General features: G+C 39.6%; 1 protein-coding gene across 2 annotated transcripts in view; it reads right to left on the bottom strand.

The window, feature by feature from the left end:
• The window catches only part of VSIG4 (V-set and immunoglobulin domain containing 4), a 96485-nt gene that overhangs the window by 22276 nt on the left and 51525 nt on the right, over positions 1–22684 (bottom strand). The window lies entirely within an intron of this gene.

Below are 22684 nucleotides of genomic sequence, written 5' to 3'. Positions count from 1 at the left end.
GTGGCCCCAGAGTGTGATCCATCAAACTCCAATGATCCATTTGAGGGACACCATCAACTCTGAGAAAAACCACAATCCTGAACAAGAAATACTCCTAACAGTTATATGAGCAAGTCCAAAAAGTTTGGAAAAGTAGTCCATTTTATCTGACCTATGTGCCCACATTTCCACCCTTTTGGTTTACTGAGAAACCCTTCTAGGCTTGGGACCTAGGAAAGTCTTCCTAACACACAAAACAGTTTGTGTTATGGTAGGTGGCAGTGGACTAAATAGTTCTTATTTATGAAGTTTTATAACAAAATAGAATGATCTTTAGTTGAATTAACTCATGCCTTTAAAACCCAAAAGCTTAAGAAGCTGATGAATGTAAGACTTCAAATTCTCCAGGACTTATGGCTCTCTGGCTGATGAAAGTTATATGATATGGCTTGAAGTTAGTCTGTGATCAGGGCTTGGCTATAGTGAGCTTGGAGGTTAGGGATGCTCCAGGGGAATGTTTAAACCAGTAGCTACTTCAGGGAAATATTGGGGCCTCAACTGTCTCAGTTTGTCAGTGTACCTCTCAGAGCATGGTGCCCATAAGGGAAAACATTCAGTGGTCTGAGGAGTGTTAAGTAGAACAAGACTGCCACCTCCCTTGTTCTGGACACTGTATTTTTGTAAATACAGCCAAAGCAGCTTTAGTTTTTGGCCACCACATTTCACAATTGATGCACACTGAGCTCACTGTCCACTGAAATCTCAAAGCTGTATTACACATGCTGTTTCTAAACCACGTCTCCTCAGTGGCCCTTAGTGGATAGTGCCAGTAGCACATCAACACATTCATTTGTTTTTATCTCCTCTTTCTCTAGCCTCTATGGAGACAATTCCCCTCAACCTCCTCCCTGTTGTCACAACACAACAGAAACTTCAGCCAAATTACACATAATTGAATAGGTTACAGTTTTCTATATACCAAATTCCATTTCTGCTGCATCTTCCTCATCACTAGACTTGGAACACAACCTGTTCTCTTGATTGAGACTTGGGACATGTTCAGTTTACTTTCATACCAGTAGTTTGTGTCCAAATTATTTTTTAGGCTCAATTCTTTCTGCAAAAGGCTAAGCTCATATGTTTCTTGCTGATTATATTTGGTTCATTTTCCAAACAGAATCAAATTTGGTCTAATCTGGCCTCTATATGAACAAGTAGAGGATGTGGAGTTGGAAGGAGGATGTGATCTTTGTGAGATATGGCACAGCTTCAGGATGACTGTCCAAAATTCAACTACTCCAGATTTAAAAATAATCAGCTCTTACATATCATTTCATTTAGTCATTATAAGAGTCTAGGAAGATACATGTTGCCACCTGTTTATTGATGAAAAAGCCAAGGTTTAGAGAGATTAAAAGTTGTGTTTAAGAGTTACATAACTAGTTATGAGCAGAGCTGAACACAGAAACTCTCTTAACTAAAAATGCAGGGATCTTCTACCTTTCCATTTGGCTTTATCTAAAAGCTGATGGTATCTCCAACCTATGCTACTCTTGCCATGACTATCCTGTATCTGACTATTTCTGGGGACCTCACAGATGGGGACAAAATACGCCAGTGACAAAATCACTTGGTACCTTGACCAGACTTGAAGTAGAAAATACAGGAAACTGGATTCATTGCTTGGGTGATGCTGCTGATGAGGTGACCTGGTCATAGTGGTTAAAAGAGGAAGTGACAGACTACTAAGAAGAACTTCCTTTTCCAGGGACTCATAATGTCATGAGAAAGGCATCAGTGGACAGTGGACACAAAAAATAAAATAAAATCAGTCTCTGCAGATTAGTTTTCTAGGGTTGCCGTAATAACACAGACTGGGTGACTGAAAAAAACAAAAGTTTTTTTCTTACAACTCAGAAAGCTAGAACTTTAAGATGTCAGCAGATTTGTTTTTTCCTGAGGCCTCTCTCTTGGCTTAGAGGTGGCTACCTTCTCACTGTCCTCACATGGTCTTTACTCCACATGTACACATTCCTGGTGTCTCTTTTAGTGTCTAAATTTCCTCTTCTTATAAGGACACCAGTCAGATTGTATTAGGGCCCATATTAATGACCAAATTTTAAGTTAATTGCCTCATTAAAAGCCTTATATGCAAATACAATTATCACATTCTGAGATGGTGTGAGTTCAACATATGAATTTTTGAAGGACACAACTCAGCCCTTGACATTATACTCTGTTTTTCAGAGCTTGGACTGAATCTAGTTCTCCTTTTAGTTTTCAATAAATAGAGAACAGCTACATAAAGTGACACATAAATAGGATATTCTTGAGAAGAAGGATGTGTGGTGAGAGGAGTCGAGATATTGATTGTCATTTAATATCTGTATCTATTACCCCAGGTTCCAAATATTTCACTCCAGGCCTAGAATTTCAAGGTTTCTTGGCAATCCCTCATTGTTCTCTTGCTGGCACAATCTTATTTTCCTTGCTGAACTCTTTTCCCTTTTTTGGCTAATATTTGATCCTTTGAGAAAGTTTGGGCTCTTGGCTTTCTGGAAATAAGTATACAAAATTAAAATTTGGTCTATATTTATAGACCTTTGATCCAAAAATGGACATTCTATCTTTAGGCAGTGATAATCATAAATGTGGTAGACATAGATTTCAGATTTTCCAGCACAGTTTAAGATCTAAAACTCTGGTCTTATTGCTCTCATAATTACATGTTCATTTGTTAGACTGTTTGAATCTGCATTCAGAAAATATACTTCAAAGAGTTGCTAAATAAATTTTTGTATTCCCTTCAATAAGTTTCCATTATTTGGGGAGCAGATTCTAAACTCAGCATAACATTCTAGGTCCCCAGTGATGTGGAACTGCACATCTATTCAGTTTCATCTCCTGCCATTCCTCAACATAAATTCTGTCATAAAACCACACAGAATTTTAATCACTCCAAATTACCTGTTTTATATATATGTCTGCACATGTATTTTAGGATGCTTTTCTAGAATGCCTATGATGCCCTTCTTTCTACCACTATCTATAAACTTCCTGCTATCATCTTATTTATCTTTCTAGTCTCATTTAAATTATTTTCTGTGAAACTGCTTCTGCCCTCCTCAGAAAGTTTATCACTCATGTTTTGCCATTGTAGTTTATACATACTAAATTACTTATTATATCATATATACTATAGTATAGCTCATACATATTATATTACATGTAAAAACTATGCTATATATCGTAGTGATGAGCACTTTGGTCTAATTGAGTCAGTTTATTTGGCTATCTTTCTCACTAGACAGGTACCTGACTCAGAGTAAGTACTCATGTGTTTGTTAAATTAGTGAATACAAAAATATGAAAAGGACATTGCCAAGGATGTGTGTCTCTGCTTTCCCACCCTCCAACATGATCAATATGATTTTTGTGATTAAGATAGTGATATGGAAGTGAGGTAGAACTAGGAATAGCTAAACTTAGGCTTTTAACCTGTTTACCAGTTATGGGATCTGCTCTGATCTAAGCTGTATTACCAGTGTTGGGCCCTAAGAAGACCAATCCAAGTTGTCAGATTAACCTAAACTCCAAAAGGTTGAGAAGAAAGCAAGATGGCCTGACAGATATGTTCCCTGACAGACCAGGTGTCATGCTGAGGGGTTCAGAAAACCTGATTCCTCCTACCTCCATCTCCTGAGGCCCCCAACCCAGGGTCCTTAAAACTCTGAGAAACCAGAATATTGCCACAGTAGTGGGGAAATATTAGCATGGAAATTGCCACACATAGGCTTTGGGGAGGTTAGGGTGGAGGAAGAATGGTACAGAGGGACTGATGCAAAAGCCAACTGCCATTCTTGAGCAACTGAGGAGGTATGGGTTAGAAGTCCAGACTGTTGTTTCTGGGACTTCCTTTTCACAATGACTCTGCAATGAGTAACCGCTGGGGAGGCAGTTACAGAGGCCACCTCAGGCAAAGCCTGGACTAGGGGTGGTGACTGATAAGCCACCCACTTTTGAGTTCCCACCCCATCCTACTTTCCTCTTTCACACCTATTATTACATCAGATCTGACAAAAGTCCTGCAATATATGCAAGGCAAAGATTATGACCTTTGTTTTACATTTGAGGATGTTGCCATTGGTGTTTATATATACTGTATTACTTATTATATTATACATACTCTAATATAGCTTATACATATTGAATTAATGAGGACCAGAGAAGTGGTCCATTAAGTAGCCTCTTTCCCTATTAAACTGCTAAACTACACTCACCTAGGAGAAGGCAATGGCACCCCACTCCAGTACTCTTGCCTGGAAAATCCCATGGATGGAGGAGCCTGGTGGGCTACAGTCCATGGGGTCACGAGGAGTCAGACACAACTGAGCGACTTCCCTTTCACTTTTCACTTTCATGCATTGGAGAAGGAAATGGCAACCCACTCCAGTGTTCTTGCCTGGAGAATCCCGGGGATGGGGGAGCCTGGTGGGCTGCCATCTATGGGGTCACACAGAGTCAGACACGACTGAAGTGACTTAGCAAGCAAGCACACTCACCTAATGGTTCCTCCATCCAAGACCTTGAGCTCTGCTCTTGCTGGAGCCTTTTGTCTATCCAACTTAATAGCTCTTTGGAATTTCCTGCCTTCAAAATCTCCAATTCAGCATAACCATAACACTAACACCAGTAATGTCAACTTCTTTCATCTTGACTTATGTTGTGTCAGGGACAACAGCCATTTATTCACCAAGTATTATTTGATATCTCCTACCATATGCCAGAAAACACCCTCTTCCAACAACACAAGAGATGGCTCTATACATGGATGTCACCAGGTGGTCAATAGCAAAATCAGATTGATTATATTCTTTGCAGACAAAGATGGAGAAGTTCTATATGGTCAGCAAAAACGACAAGGAGCTGGCTGTGGCTCAGATCATGAACTCCTTATTGCCAAATTCAGACATAAATTGAAGAAAGTAGAGAAAATCACTAGGCCATTTAGGTATGACCTAAATCAAATTCCTTACAATTATACAGTGGAAGTTACAAATACATCCAAGGGATTAAATATGATAGAGTGCCTGAAGAACTATGGACAGAGATTTGTAACATTGTGCAGGAAGCAGTGATCAAAACCATCCCCAAGAAGAAGAAATGCAAAATGACAAAATCGTTGTCTGAGAAAGCTTTACAAGTAGCTGAGGAAAGAAGAGAAGTGAAAGACAAAGGAGAAAAGGAAAGATATATCCATCTGAATGCAGAGTTTCAAAGAAGAGCAAGGAGAGATAAGGAAGCCCTCCTAAGTGATCAGTGCAAAGAAATGGAGGAAAACATTAGGATGAGAAAGACTAGAGATCTCCTCAAGAAAATTAGAGATACCAAGAGAATAATTCATGCCATAATGGGCACAATGAAGGGCAGAAATAATATGGACCTAACATAAGCAGAAGATTATAAGAAGGAGTGGCAAGAATAAACAGAAAAACTATACAAAAAAGATCTTAAATACCCAGATAACCATGACATACTTAGAGCCAGACATCCTGGAGTGTGAATTCAAGTGGGCCTTAGAAAGTATCACTATGAACAAAGCTACTGGAGATGATGGAACTCCAGTTGAGCTATTTCCAATCCTAAAAGATGAGGCTGTTAAAGTGCTTCACTCAATATGCCAGGAAATTTGGAAAACTCAGCAGTGGCCACAAGACTGGAAAAAGTCAGTTTTCTTACAGTTGCCCTCATTTCACATACTAGCAAGATAATGCTTAAAATCCTCCAAGTTAGCCTTCAAAAGTATGTGAACCAAGAACTTCTAGATATTCAAGCTGGACTCAGAAAAGGCAGAGGAACCAGAGATCAAATTGCCAACATATACTGGATCATAGAAAAAGCAAGATAATTCCAGAAAAACATCTACTTCTTCATTGACTACATTAAAGCCTTTGACTGTGTGGATCACAACAAACTGTTGAAAATTCTTCAAGAGATGGGAATACCAGACCACCTTACCTGCTTCCTGAGAAAAATGTATGCATGTCAAGAAGTAACAGTTAGAACCGGACATGGAGCAATGGACTGGTTCCAAACTGGGAAAGGAGCACATCAAGGCTGTATATTGTCACCCTGCTTATTTAACTTATTATATGCAGAGTACATTATGTAAAATGCTGGGAAGGATAAAGCACAAGCTGGAGTCAAGACTGCCGGGAGAAATTTCAATAAACTCAGGTATGCAGACAACACCACCCTTATAGCAGAAAGTGAGGAGGAACTAAAGAGCTTCTTGGTTAAAGTGAAAGAAGAGACTGAAAACACTGTCTTAAAGTTCAACATTCAAAAAACTAAGATAATGGCTTCCAGTCTCATCACTTCATGGCAAATAGACGGGGAAACAATGGAAACAGAGACATACTTTATTTTCTTGGGCTCCAAAATCACTGAAGAAGGTGACTGCAGTCATGAAATTAAAAGATGCTTGCTCCTTTAAGAAAAGCTTTGACCAACCTTGGAGAAGGCAATCGCACCCCAGTCCAATACTCTTGCCTGGAAAATCCCATGGATGGAGGAGCCTGGTAGACTGCAGTCCATGGGGTTGCTAGGAGTCGGACACGACTGAAGCAACTTAGCAGTAGCATGACCAACCAGGATATTAAAAAGCAGAGACATAACTTAACTGACAAAGGTCCGTCTAGTCAAAGCTATGATTTTTCCAGTAGTCAAGTATGGATGTGAGAGTTGGACCATAAAGAAAGTTGAACGCCAAAGAATTTATGCTTTTGAACTGTGGTGTTGGAGAAGACTCTTGAGAGTCCCTTGGACTGCAAGGAGATCCAACCAGTCCATCCTAAAGGAAATCAGTCCTGAATATTCATTGGAAAGACTGGTGCTGAAGCTGAAGCTCCAATACTTTGGCCACCTGATGTGAAGAATGGACTCATTTGAAAAGACCCTGGTGCTGGGAAAGATTGAAGGCAGGAGAAGGGAACGACAGAGGACGAGATGGTTGGATGGCATCACTCATGCGAAGGACATGAGTTTGAGCAAGCTTCAGGAGTTGGTGATAGACAGGGAAGCCTGACGTTCTTCAGTCTATGGAGTCACAAAGTGTTGGGCACAACTGAGTGACTGAGCTGACTGACATATGCCAGGACTTTCCTGGTGGCTCAGTCAGTAAAGAATCTGCCTGTAATGCTACAGACCTGGGTTTGATCCCTATGTTGGGAAGATCCTCTGCAGAGGGGTATGGCAAACCACTCCAGTATTGTTGCCTGGAGAATCCTCATGGACAAAGGAGCCTGGTAACATGCAGTCTATGTGGTCACAAATAGTTGGACACAACTGTGTGACTAAGCACACACGCCATATGCCAGGTACTAAGCACTAGTTAATATATTAGTGAATAAAACACAGTTTCCTTTTTATCACAGAGCTTACAGTCACAAAATGCAGTATCCCAAACCAGGGAGGTTATCAACAGTAAGCATGTAAGTTGACCAAATATTAAATTATTCCAAATCAGTCACCTAGAGCCAGACATACTGGAGTGTGAAGTCAAGGGGACCTTAGGAAGCATTACTATGAACAAAGCTAGTAGGGGTAATTGAAATCCAGCTGAACTATTTCAAATGCTAAAGATGATGCTGTTAAAGTGCTGCACTCAATATGCCAGCAAATTTGGAAAACAGTGGCCACAGGACTGGAAAAGTCAATTTTCATTTTAATCTCAAAGAAGGGCAATGCCAAAGAATGTTCAAACTACCACACAATTGCACTCATTTCACATGCTAACAAAGTAATGCTTAAAATCCTCCAAGCTAGGCTTCAACACTGTGTGAACCAAGAAATTTCAGATGCACAAGCTGAATTTACAAAAGACAGGGAAACCAGAGATCAAATTTCCAACATCTGTTGGATCATAGAAAAAGCAAGAGAATTCCAGAAAAACATCTACTTCTGCTTCATTGACTATGCTAAAGCCTTTGACTGTGTGGTTCACAACAAACAGTTGAAAATTCTTCAAAAGGTGGGAATCCCAGACTACCTCACCTGCCTCCTGTGAAACCTATATTCAAGTCAAGAAGCAACAGTTAGAGCTGGATATGAAACAATGGACTGGTTCCAAATTTGGAAAGGGATACGTCAAGGCTGTATATTGTCACCCTGCTTATTTAACTTATATGCAGAGTACATCATGCAAAGTGTTGGGCTGGATGAAGCACAGGCTGGAATCAAGATTGCTGGAAGAAATATCAATAACCTCAGATATGCAGATGACCCTACCCTTATGGTAGAAAGTGAAGAGGAACCAAAAAGCCTTTTGATGAAGGTGAAAGAGGAGAGTGGAAAAAGGTGGCTTAAGACTCAACATTCAAAAAACGAATATCATGGCTTCCAGTCCCATCACTTCATGGAAAATAGATGGGAAACAATGAAAACAGTGAGAGACTTTATTTGGGGAGCTCCAAAATCATTGCAGATGGTGATTGCAATCAGGAAATTAAAAGACACTTGCTTCTTGGAAGAAAAGCTATGACAAACATAGACAGTGTATTGAAAAGCAAAGAAATTACTTTGCCTACAAAGGTCCATATAGTCAAAACTATGGTTTTTCCAATAGTCATATATGGATATAAGAGCTGGACCATAAATAAAGTTGAGCACTGAAGAATTGGTGTCTTCAAACTGTGATGCTGGTGAAGAGTCTTAAGAGTCTCTTGGACAGCAAGAGTTCAAACTAGTCAATCCGAAAGGCAATCAACTCTGAATATTCATTGGAAGAACTGATGCTGGAGCTGAAGTTCCAATATTTTTTCCACCTCATGTGAAGAGCCCACCCTGATGCTGGGAAAGATTGAAGGCATAAGAAGATGGGGATGACAGAAGATGATATAGTTGGATGGCATCACCCACTCAATGGACATGAATTTGAGCAAACTCAGGGAGATGGTGGTAGAGAGAGAAGGCTGGCATGCTGCAGTTCATGGTGTTGCAAAGAGCTGGACATGAATGAGCAACTGAATAACAACAGCAACAGCAACAACTGTGAAGGAAGGGCTTTCTAAATGGTTCTAGTGGTAAAGAACCCTCCTGTCAATGCAGGAGAGACAGGAGATGCCAGTTTGATCCCTGAGTGGGGAAGATCTCCTGGAGAAGGGCATGACAAGGCACTCCAGTATTCCTGCCTGGAGAATCAAATGGAAAGAGGAACCAGGCAGGCTACAGTCCATAGTGTCAGAAAAAATCAGACAGGAGTGAAGCAATTTAGCATGCATGCAGACACTATGAAGGAAATCAGTAGGATTTTTAAGGTGTGAGAGCAAAAGCATAAGAACAGTTACTTTAGCTTGGATTGGAAGGGAGAACATTCCATGAAGAGGCTATTTCAAGTTAAGACCTTAGAGCCAGAGGTGTATATAGTCCATCTGACTAGGGTTAATAGCCATCTGGAGGCAAAATAATATGCAGAAATGACACTGGATGCAACCTGAGGAATCCCTTTTAAGTGGCACAGAAAGGAACTGGCATTTGCTAAGTGTCTATTATGTGCCAGGCAGGAACTAATCTCTTTCCCATATGATTTTTTAAAAAATTTTGTTCAGTCTCAGTATTCTCATCTGTATAAAAAGGAAGTGAAGATATTTGTCCTCTAAAGGCTCTTAAAGATTGGAGATATTAACTAGTCCATGATGCCATCTTTTTGTTAGAAAGTGAAGCCTGTGGATATGGATCACTTTTGCCTCAGCTTGTCCGATGGATAAGTACATCATTCTTTAACTCTAGGTCTGATCAACTTGGGCTGAGACAGTCTTATATAAACTAAAATCTAAAAGGGCACTTCAGACTCTTGACACTGCCCAGGAAGAATATGTGCATGGGGGAACTCCAACTTGGATGCAGAGGGAGGAAGTCATCTGTGAGCCCATTTACAGTATGGTTTTACCTTTGGATGATAGCAAAGCTTTTCGTAGCGTCAGATGTTTCCAGGAAGAGAAAAAACTTCAGTTCAATGTTTTGTGTAGATAAAACTTATTCTGGTTGTGGCAGACGTATTGGAAGAAGGTTAGGTATTAAGTCCAAAATCTTAATGCTTTCATGAAAAGAGATCTGATGAAAATTTCAAATCTATTTTCATTTCTTTTCTATAGCTCTCTTTTCTTCTTTCTCCTCCTCTGCTTTTGCCTCCTCCTCCTCCCCCCCCCCCTCATCCTTCTTCTTCTCCTCCTTCCCTCCTACCCCTCCCCCTCTTCTTCTGTCTGGAAGTCAAATACCCAATTATAACCTCAGGCTCCATTTTACATTAGCACTGGTCCTAATATCTGTCCCAACTCCCAGCTTGAGGGAGAGGATAGAAGAAGATAAAGGAAAAGAGAGAAGAAAAAAGAAAAAAGAAAAAAGGATGAGAAGATGGGAGAGGAATGAGTAGAAATAAAAAAAAAGTAGAGGAGTGCAGGGGAAAGAAGGAGAGGATAACTTCTTCTCTTTGACTAGTATGTCCACCAATTCTGTCTCATCATGAGAGTAACTTCAATGAAGCCTAGGGTTTTCCCCATGAAATAGTATTTCATCTTGATAACAATGGGCTTCCCTGGTGGTAAAGAATCTGCCTGCAATACAGGAGACTTGCAGGAGACATAGGTTCATTCCCTGGATCGGGAAGATCCCCTGAAGAAGGAAATGACAATGCACTCCAATATTCTTGCCTGGAAAATCCCACAAATACAGGAGACTTCCAGGCTACAGTCCATGGGTCCATGCATTGCAAAAGAGTCAGACATGACTGAGTGACTGAGCAACAAACTTGATAACAATGCAACACTTTGGTTACAAATTTCTCAAATCAATAACCTCAACAGAAATAAAGTACATCTGAAAATTCTTTCTTCCAGAGTCCCTTGAACTCACTCCAATTTCTATCATAGGAGAGGGTGTATCTCTTTGTGCATAGGAATATGGGCAAAGTGAGATCCTTTTCCTCTTTCCCTCTGCCCAAAGGGAAAATCTCTGCTCCTCTGAGATTTTGCCCAGTAAAATCAGCATGTAATAGATCACAGTAAAATCAGCATGTAATAGATTACATGGAAAAGTCTTTAAGGGGAGAGAGGCCCTCACTAATCCATGTAGGAAAGAACAGTGCCTAACAGAAATCAGAAACCTAACTAAGGTGGAATCTTAAGAAGTCTGAAAAGTGAAAGTTGTTCAGTCGTGTCCTACACTTTGTGACCCCATGGACCCCATTCAGTCCATGGAATTCTCCATACCAAATGCTAGAGTGGGTATCCTTTCCCTTCTCCATGGGATCTTCCCAACCCTGGGATCAAACCCAGGTCTCCTTCATTGCAGGTGGATTCTTTACCAGCTGAGCTACAAGAGAAGCCCAAAAACTGCTGGAGTGGTTAGCCTATCCCTTTTCCAGCAAATCTTCCCAACTCAGGAATTGAACAGGGGTCTCCTGCATTACAGGTGGATTCTTTACAAACTGAGCTATCATGGAAGCCTTAAGAGGTCTGATGGGATATTAAAAAGAGGATCAGGGTTACTCATTTCTTTTCTCTGTCCCTTAGACATTACTATGGATAAAATGACCACTTTCAGCTCTTGATTCTGTTTTGTTTTTTTTTTTCCCCAGTGTTCATACAGAATTTCCACTTACCCCTCTGGGTTATTTCTGCAGATGAGTTAATCTTGTTGACGATGGAAAAAATCAGCTATTTGGGGATTATATTTGCTCTAGAATTAAAAAATATAACAAACAAGCAAACACAAACCCCTTGTTAATACATCCATTCTCTGTGAGTTTGGTTTGCATGAGGTAGTTATAGACTATAGTCAGATCAACTCCAGATGTTTTCTCGAAAATGGTGTTTAGAGGTCAGGCAAAACTGAACCTTGTGCCCCAAGATGAGAGATCTCTGCTTGAGAAGTGTATGTGGCTGTTCTCTTGCTCTCTGTACATCCCCAGCTTGACCACTGCCTGCTTTACCTACACCCTACTCATATGATTGACCTTCCTATATACTTGCCCCAGGTGCAAGCTAGTGATTATTCTTATCAAAGGGGCAGTGAGGGATGTGCCCCTATTCTAGTTTCCCTGGTAAATGATGAGCGAACCCGACATAAATTTCCCCTATAACTGGCCATCTCTCCTCCCCACTAGGAGTGAGCCTGAGACTCTGACCTGCCTACCTTCCACTCCACATGGTGGGGTGCTGCTCCACCACCTTACTTCAGACATGTAAGATCCTTCATCTATTAAGCCATTAATGTCTCTGTCGTTGACTCTGGGCTTTCTTTCGTCTTGAAACTGAACAAGCACAGAGGCTTGTAGGCCTGTGGAGTGTAATCTAACAAGAAGAAAGACCTTATCCTCGGAGAGCATTTTTACCTCATTCTATAATGTCAAGAAACCAATTTATTTATTTTGAAGATAAGGAAAATGGAGCCCAGAGAGGGTAAGAATCTTGCCCAAGTGGGTCAATGACACAGCCAGGATCTAGGTTTAGGTCATAACCTTGTTCTACATAGGCTCTTGTCCTATTACAGTCTATGTCTGCATTCTGTAATCTCTCTCTTACCCTGTAAATAAGAATCAGGAGTTCTGTGAAATCTCAGAAAAGTAATCATTGAGTCAATTGAACCTAGTTACTTTTCTATTAAGTGGCCAAGAGAGAGAAATCTATTTATAGATTTTCTCCTTTTATCTTTATATGATAGATCTTTTCCTTCTCCTCTCCACTAGGGTTTCCTTTTCTTTTGGATTTTAATTTCCTTATCTTCCTTACTTAAGGTGACAGAAATGTAACCCTGATTGTAATTTTGTTCATTTCTTTTCAAATTTTCTATCAGTATGTTCATAGAAAGAAAGTAGAGATTTGCAAGAAAACCCAATAGCTGTACAATCTTATCTTCACCTTGAGCCAGAATATGATTCTAGGTCTTTCATTAAGAGCCTACTGTGTGCTAGGTGTGGAGCCTATGAAAAGAGATAACCGTGCTATCTGAAGAGATTTTTGACTGGGGTAGGATTGGAGTTGGCAACTGAACATGTGTGGAAAGGATCTTTCAATAGGTATTTTAATCAGATTTAACAAGAATTTACAGAAAGTCTGCTTCATGCAGACTTACCCTAAGGTTCTGGGAATCCCAAAGCAAATAAACCAAGGTCCCTGCCTGATTTCATCCTAGGTATGTTAACAGATAACTTAAATGCAATGTAATCAGGCAATAACTGCAAGATCAAACCAGTCAATCCTAAAGGAAAACAACCATTAATATTCTTTGGAAGGACTGATGCTGAGGTTGAAGCTCCAATACCATGGCCACAAGATGCAAAGAGATTACTCATTGGAAAAAACCCTGATGCTGGGAAAGTTTGAAGGCAAAAGGAGAAGAGGCAGCAGACAAACTCTGGGAGATAATGAAGGACAGGAGAGTCTGGTGTAATGCAGTTCATGGGGTTGCAAAGAGTCAGACATGACTTAGTGACTGAACAAAAATATGTAGTATAGGACACTTTGTCTATGAAGCTAAGAGTGGTTTCCTAAAGATGATAATTGAGCTGAGCCTGAAGAACAAATACAAGGCCACCTTTCAGGATATATGTGAGGGGGCCAGGAAACTTTCCACATCTATAGAGAGGCATATAGACAGGTCAGAGATGTACTACTAGAGTATAGGGGATGTGATGTTGTAGTTAGAATACAGAATAGGTGGATAAGGATGAAGACATAGGTTGTGGACAAGTTGTGAAGGGTCCTGGCTAACTGGTTGAGTAATTTTCAACTTTTAGCTTCAGGCAATGGAGAGCCACTGATCCTTTTTAAGCACTAGAGTAAAAGACCATCCTGACGATAAATTCCAAACTTTAAAGAGAAACACATCATTGACTGAAAATAAGCATCATATTCATATGTATATTTTCATCTTAATCATTAAGAACAAGATTATCCTCCCCCTTAAACAGGCACTATGGGAGCTAACCTCATTACTAGGTAACATTTCCTAAATAGTAACTTATTTTGTGCCTCAAACTGAGGATATAGAAATTATCCAAGAGACTCTTGTCCTTGAGGGAACTCCAGGCTATAATGAGAGAAAGTCAGGGGTATGAAATGTCATGATGAAAAGAAGTGTTCTAGTGAGTATTAATAAAAATTTATAATTGTAGTCAAAGATGACTGATCTCTCTATCTCGGATTCCCTTTCATAGGGATGTGGATTCCCTTCAGGATTATTAAAAGGTTTGAGGTATAGGGTCAGGGATATGAGGACTTTGACATTCAGGGGGATATGCTCAGTATTCAATTGAATCTACGGATGTGAGTCTGAGTGAACTCCGGGAGTTGGTGATGGACAGGGAGGCCTGGCGTGCTGCGATTCATGGGGTCACAAAGAGTCGGACACGACTGAGCAACTGAACTGAACTGAATATGGAAGTGGGGTGCGGATATAGAGTGAACAAGCTGTAGACACAAGCACATACACACAGAGAAAGATACAGCACTCAAGAAAACAGTTAACATGTAATAAGGAGCAGGAAAAGAAAAGAATTCATAAAGAAAACCAAAAAGAGTGGTCAGGAAGATAAACAAATCAGAGAAAAGTAGGCACGCCAATTCAACTACTCTCATTGAATACTACTCTGGATTGGGTGCTGTGTTAGGCAGTAGGGAAACAAATGAAGAGGACAGTTCCTGCCATAAGCTATGATCTTCTGGCAGAAAGTTGATTTTTATATCTCATCTGAACCATGCTTGTGTGACTTTGATGACAGAATTCATTTTGAAGAGGGAGGTTAACTTATAAACCACAGGAATTTGAGAAAAAAGGAATGGATGACAGCATCATCAATTGCAGAGACAATGAAGGGAATGGGAGCTGGTAGGGAGGCTTTTGGTTTTGTTGAGAAATAATTCATGCTAATTTGGTGACATCAGATAACAGGGTCAGTGCAGAGATGGGGATAGAAAAGAAAAAGCTTAAGTTATGGTGAATAAGGAAGATAAAAAATGAGACAATTTTTAAAAACTACTTAAACTTTGTGTAAAGTGAAGAATGATGAGGTGAGCATTTTTTAAAAGTTGACTGTGATCAACATATGAAACACCAAATAGAATGACATCTGAGAAGAGGCCATTGGGTTGGTAAGCTTTGTGTAAGCAGAGCCAGTGGAGTAATGGAAGCAGGTGAAGTGAGAGTGGCCTTAACCTGAGTTCAGAAACCACTTTGTTTGGCTTAGGAGTAAAAGTGGGAGGTTCAAAATGGCATAAGAAGTTGGAGGCTTGCAACACAGGGACACATATTTGGAGGAGAAGTAGGATAAGGGGAGAGGAAGTTGACTTAAACCACAACAGGCATGGTTCAGATGAGATGAGAGGATCAACTTCCTGCCAGTGGAGCATAGCTCATGGCAAGAGAAGTGAGAGAAACTCTATATTTCCAATCCCCTCCCCAAATTTATAAATAATTCTCCCTATACTTTGCAATAAAAATTGTTACTATCCAGCCTGGAGGCAGTGGAAGTTACAGAAGTTACTAAAATGACTCTTTCAAGTGGCATTTGGTATAGAAGAAAGTAAGAGAATTGCTCAGCTGCTACTGAATGACTTGACATGAATCATTTTGAGCACTCTGAATTTCATTTTTCTCATTTGTAGAAAAGGAAGAACAACTCCTACCTTCTAGAATGATTGTGAAGGTTACTTGAGAGGATGTGCATAAAAGCATCCAGCACAGCGCCTGAGACATAATAGCCATTAGCCAACTGTTAGCTCCCTTCCCCCACTTCCTTTGTTTCCCTAGTCCTATCAACACAATGCTGGAGTCTCCAGATGTTGCTCCCCCTTTCTTCTCCCTATTTATACTTAATAGATAATGAAAATGTGAGAAAACCTGTGGATGCTGGGAATCCATGCCACAATGTACAAGAGCTGAGGATGTCTTGGATAGAGTCAAACTATCCAGAGGAGCCCACAGAGCACCCCTCAACCTACCTCCTTTACCAAGCACTGAGTCAAACCAGGCAGCTTTCCAAGATGTCTGATAGCATCAGTGGGTCAGAGAAGTGGGCCTAACTAGTAGTTAGAGACTCTTAGGCTTCTGAATAGGTCTTTGCCTGTCAGACAGATGGCATTTGCTTTACACTACTAAAAGTAACAGAAGATCCCCCTACAAGTCTCAGGGAGACTCAGGTTCAGCCTCAGGTTCAGCCTCAAAGGGTCTTAGAGTAAAGTCTCAAAACAGGTCTAGAGAAATCCCCAGCCACATGAAAAATGTCATCCTTCACATTCATAGTATCATTTTACAGTTTAGAAAACTTATTTCACATGTTAGGTTAGGATTTATGTGTATATGTTTGTGTTTAATATAAATATTGTTTATAATAAAATTTTAAATTATATAATAAATACATATAGTAAAGAATACAATATATATACAAAATAATTAATTTTAATGTATATGTGTATATTAAACAAGGACTTCCCAGGGGGCTCAGTGGTAAAAGAATCCTCCTGCCAATGCAGTAGACACAAGAGCTGCCAGTTTGATCCCTGGGTCAGGAAGATCCCCTAGTGGAGGAAATGGCACTCCATTCCAGTATTCTTGCCTGGAGAATCTCATGGACAGAGGAGTCTGGCAGGCTACAGTCCACAGGGTTGCAAAGAGTCAGATATGACTGAACAGCTGAACACATACACACATATATATTAAATAAACAAAACCCAGAGAACTTTACTTAGTCTAGGTCATCCTCGAGATCTCAGTTTTAGACAGTTTGGAAGGAAGACTTACCTAAACTCATGCAAAATTAGATTTACTATTATTTTCTCTTATAAGGCTCTATATTTATCCTACATAAATCTTGATTTTTTACTGTAAGATTGTTTGGTGAGTGCCTATTTCTCTCACTAGAGCAAGAAATCTGGGAGTGTAGTGTCCTGGTCAATTGTATTATCTTTGATATCTCTATCACTCAGAGCATTTGAAAAATTCATAAATGAGAAAAGAGGGTTCTTGAAAACCATCTGTGCTTAGTTGCTCAGCGATGCCAGACTTTTTGTGACCCTGTGGACTGTAGCCCACCAGGCTCCTCTGTTCATGGGAATTCTCCAAGCAAGAATACTAGAGTGGGTTGCCATGCCCTCCTCCAGGGGATCGTCCCAACCCAGGGATCAAACCCAGGTCTCCAGCATGGCAGGCAGATTCTTTACTGACTGAGCCACCATGAAAGCCCTGAAGATAATCTAGTCTGCTAAATTTATAAACAAGAGCAAAGAAGGGAATTCCCTAAGTTCATACTATAAGCCATGGCATAGTTGAGCCTGGAACTCAGCTCTGCTGCCACTGTGTCCAGGACTTTCTTCAATGAATCTTTAATCTTGATTAATTAAAATCCCAGGTCATTAGGAACCAAGGTCAAGGGATGGTCAAGGCACTCAGTATTTACATGTCACCTCATTTTCAGGCCTGTACAACATTAATAATTATTTTTCATTAACAAATATTTATTGAACGTTTACTATAAGCAAGGCACTAGAGTTATAGCTGTGAGTAAGTTAAAATCACTGCCCTCCTGGAGTTTGGTAGAAGACACATACAATGAACAAAAACATGAAATGTTAGAAGGAAGGTCAAAAGACAAATGCTAAACTATTGACATTTGCAATTCTTATTACATACAAAGGGAGAAATCTATTATATAAAGAACTCTCAATCACAGGAAAAATAAATCAGCAACTTTATAGAAAAGTGGATATTACAGAGATGGTTCTTGACCTCATGGAACTTGTAATGTACTGGGAGAAACCCCTTTTCTCAAAGGTTAGGGAGAGTGGCTGGACTGCATGGTTTTAAGAGACCAAAGGAGATGGTGAGCTTTGAGTAGCCCTTCTCATGCTTTCTTAGGTGCACAGCTAATAAGAGTCTAAATCTCAGCTCTGTCACTTACTAAATATGTGACTCTAAGGGAAATTGCTTAATTTTTTTGAGCTTCTATGTCTTCATTTTGTGAACAGGGAATAATTCTAATCCTACAAGTTTATTGAGAGGAGTGATAAAATAGATGTGAGAGTATGAAGTATATAATAAGCACTCAACAATACTTTTTTCCTTTCCATTTCCCACATCTCATTCTGCCTAGAACTGAGAATAGAGGAGCAGTGCCTTTTCTTCCATGAATATTTATCTTCTTTTTCTTCTTAACTTGTAATGTCTGGCCTTGAAGGAATTCTCAGCTATGTCATTCTGCTGAGTCCCATGAAGTACCTATTTATTAGTTTCATTTTGAGATGGGGAAATGCATAGTCAGAAACATTAGTAGTTTACCTACAGCTGTAAAGTGGCAAACTGAAGTTCAAATTCAGGTCTTTGAACTACAAACTCAATGCTCTTGTCACTATAATATAAGGCCTTAGGTGACAATCTTCAATGTCTGCCACCAATCAAGTGCCCACTTTTAGCATCTTTGTTGTCACTTAATCTAACTGTAACACTATTAGCAAGAGACATTTGACCATCTACATTATAACACCTTCTTAGGGGTTAGAAAAGTTCAGGATATTCATTGGAGATTCTGAACTACCTATTATACTAATTGCTGACACTCCTTAGATAAGCCTGTGGAAACTAACATGCCAATACGGGACAGGAACATTAACGAAAAGAGTTCATTCATCGTGATTATTAGCTGTGGTGTAAGCACAAAGGTTTGGCCTAAATTCTTTTTTTGTCCACAAAAATGCACCATTCTTGCCCTTTGTTTAGTCAGAGGAAACACTAGGAAGATGAAAATCGGGTGAACATGGTTTGCATGCCAAGTCAGTGATACCAGGGGCACCCATCCCAGTCTGAATTTAGAGACTATATATTTTAAAGAAATGCAATTTCATTCCTTCCAAATATATGCAATGGGCTATGACAAGTTTTTCCTCCTTCCTTCCTTCACTGTCCACAACTGTTGCCTATGGGGTTTACCTTTAGGTGAACCATTGTAGGAGTATTTGGCTAGTTTCTTCAGTTAGTTCTGTCATAAATGGAAGCTTCTGAAGAACTCTGATTGGTGGTAAGGTATCATCACAATAATGTAAAGTAATTATTGACCAATTAAATAAATTTTAAAAAGAAGAAGTGAAGAGTACAACCAACTTGCTTTTCTAAGTCTTAAACAACTCTCTAGAACTCCTATCTTATTTACTCTTTTTGACTGCACTGCTTGACTTGTGAAGTCTTAGTTTCCTTTTCAGGCATCGAACCTGCACCCTAGTCAGTGAAAGCATGCAGTCCTAACCACCAAACCACCAGGGAATTCCCATTCACACATATAATTTTTTCTTTCCAAGAAACTAAGCAAAGGTCAGCTCAGACCCTCTAATAGTCATAAATTGGAAATTAATTGAGATTTTTCTGGATATGACTACCCTTGTAGACTGAAATGATAACTGACTTGAGTTTGCTGTTTGTTAACCAGAGCCATATTAAATATTTTTGTATATTGCTTTAAAAATCTAACCCTTCATAAATTGTTGCATAGCCTTTGGGCAAATGACACGACCTCCTTGAACTTCAGCTCTTCATATGTCATATGAGGTTAATTTTAGTATCTTCCTCATAAGGTTGTTGTGAGGATATTGAATAAACTAATACATACAAAGGGCTTTAGACAGTGCCTGGCACTTAGTAAATTTTCTTGGTAAGTACAAGGCCTTTGCCTTGTTTCTCCCAGAACACGTTTGATGAGTTGGACAGGCTTTGGGGCTGCTCTTATTCTAGTATATCTATAGATATTCAAAGATATTCTTGGGCTATATTTACCCTGTTATATCAGTGGTCCCTCCATTCATACAAGCTCACCATGCTCTTTTTTACCTCTGCAATTTTACTTTTGTTCTTCTTTCTGCCTGGAATGTCCTTTTCTGACTATTAATCTTAATTATCTTTCAAGGCTGTTTTTAAATGCTGCCACTTCTGTGAAGTCTCCAAGCAGTTGGAATTAATTTTTCTTTCCACACCCTTGACTCCAGAGTTGCTTGTATTGAAGATGAAAGAGTATTGAACCACCTGCACCTTCTCTGGTTTCTCATGTCTCATTGGATAAATTTCAAACTCTCAACAGTATACAAGGGCTTCTTCAGTTTGATCTCTTTACTTCTCTTACATTGCTTTGAGCTATTCTTTCCTTTCCTTACTCTATTCTAGACCACATCAACCTCCTTATCTTCTTGGAATATGTCACATATTTTCCCACTTTAGAGATTTTACATAAGCTGTTTCTTCTGTCTAGAATAGCTTTTCACAATTATTTGCTTGGCTCATTCCTTCTTATTCTTCAGTCTCATTTCAAAATTTACTTCCTCTGAGGGGTTTTCTCGACCTATCCAAGCCTTGTGGATTAGGTTCCCTGTGTCCTAACTTTCTGAGATTCCCCCTTTCTTGTCATATTTACCTGTAACTATTTGTTCAATGACTATTTTTCACCACATTGAAAGTGCCAAGAAGGGAGGCATCTTATGTGTCTTGTTCTCTGTACTCTGAGTGCCTCACATCATGCCTGATATTTAAAAAAAAAAAATTTGTTGAGTGAATGCATCTATTCCAGCCTCATTTTAGATATGGCTCATAGAGGGAGAGGGTTTTACTCAAAGTCACATAAAGAATCAGTGGCAGAGAAGACTGTAGTCTATGTCTCCTGACTTCAGGTGCAGTGCTCTTTTCCTTATATTCACTCCACTATAGTACTTGTTCTTCATATTAATCTGGGTCCTAGGATAGGCTGTAAATTCCTTGAGAGCAGGGACTACATCTTGTACTTTTGCTGTCCAATTGTGGTAGCTACTAGCTACATGTGGTGATTGAATATTGTCATGAACTGTAGGTTTAAAATACACACAACATTTTAGAGTGTAGAATACCTCATTAAAACATGTTTTCATTGCTTACTGGTTAAGAAAACGTCTTGGATGCATTGGGTTAAATAAAATATACTATCAAAATTGCTTTCATCTATTTATTTTTTCAAATTTCTAATGTGGTTATTAGAAAATTTTTGGCTTATGTTACATTTCTATTAGATGTATACTACTGCTCTGTTGTGTGTGTGTGTGTGTGTGTGTGTGTGTGTGTATATATGTATTTTCCCCTTGGTACCAACTATAGAGCTTCGCAGCTGATAAGTACTCGACACACACATGTTGAATAAACTTGAGCTATAGTTGGTATATTAATTACTGCCATGTTTCTTGTTACTCTCACTGGGTTTTGGGGAACCTCACAGTGAACCATCTGCCCTCAAGCTTATGAGTACATGAAATTCTTCGATCTTGGCCTGAGGGTGCCCTATGCATTGCATCAGTCTTTGGGTTTCCTTTTGCAGGAAGCCCCAGTGCAATCATATACACAACAATCACCAAGGTTGAGGTGGAGTGTGTGGACACTGGCTTCTTGCACAGGAAGTGGCCTCAGCATTGCAATTGTTCTTGGGGCCTTTTCTTGACAGGCTTCCTATAGTGGGTGGGGGTAAATGAGCAGGGAGTTGAACTCAGTGTTGAGAGGGGCTTCTCATTTCTTTTATGGGGGTGAGGTAGGCTAAGGAATGTGGGGATCTTGGGCTCCTTCATTTGATTATGCACTGATGCATTCACTTATTCAACTCACAGTTATAGAGCAACTATTTCATTCTTGGTCCTGTGAAGAAAGGAAGGGATCAGACACAGTCTCTATTTAGCAGTTTTTGGTCTGGCAAAGAGGCAGGCAAAGCCAGGAGCAATTAATTTTGTCAAGAGTGGGTGGTCACAGAAGGCTTTCCAAGGACAGTAATCATCATTACTTTCTCTATCCATCTTTAAAAATATAGGTTTTTACCTATATTTTTTTATCTTTTTTAATTTAATTTTATTTTTAAACTTTACATAATTGTATTAGTTTTGCCAAATATCGAAATGAATCTTTATCCTTCTTTTTCTAAGAACCTTTCTAATCACCACCACCTTCTTACTCTCTGCCCTGGAAGAATCATGGCTTTCTCACTCACTCTTCTGATAGCATTTTGTACCTTCATCAAATCACTTGTCTCACACTGTAGAAATATTTATTTCCTTGGATGTATGCCTACATCCCTCTCCTCTCTAGCTTGAGAATTCCTTGATATGATGTGGTGGCTGGTGCTCAAACAAGCTGTGCATGATTTTTCAAAGACATAATTAATCAGTTTCAGAGATGGATCTATAACCCAGGGGCTATAACACAGTATCTAAGACATAAGAATTCTGACTCAAAATTTAGTGTTTTTTATTTTTTCATTTCAACACTGAGTGAATAAATGAATGCATCTACAGTGTGAGACTCTAGCACCTTCTGCCTGCTCCCCTTATCCACCTCACTTCCCCCATATCTTGTCTCATAAGTACAGTCAAGCCAAAGACCATCCAAAGTGAAAGAATTCTATGTCTTTTGGTTGGACAACAGACCTAAAGGAAAAGTCCCTTTTGTGTATTGCTGCAAATTTGGCCCTTCCCAGCATGCTTTGTGTTTATGAGGTAAAAAGAGGCTCTGATTTACTGTAGTTCAGACCTTTTGCACAGTAGGCATGAGTTGTAGATCCTCCTGACTCTAAACACTCTTTTTTCACGGACCTACTATGAAGCTCAAATTTGCCATCATGCAGAGTACATCATATGGAATTACAGGCTGGATGAATCTAAAGCTG

The sequence above is a fragment of the Bos javanicus genome, chromosome X (genome assembly GCF_032452875.1).
Source record: "Bos javanicus breed banteng chromosome X, ARS-OSU_banteng_1.0, whole genome shotgun sequence".
Taxonomy (NCBI): domain Eukaryota; kingdom Metazoa; phylum Chordata; class Mammalia; order Artiodactyla; family Bovidae; genus Bos; species Bos javanicus.
Note: the sequence above shows the minus strand (reverse complement) of the source record. Positions and strands in the feature narration are given on the sequence as shown.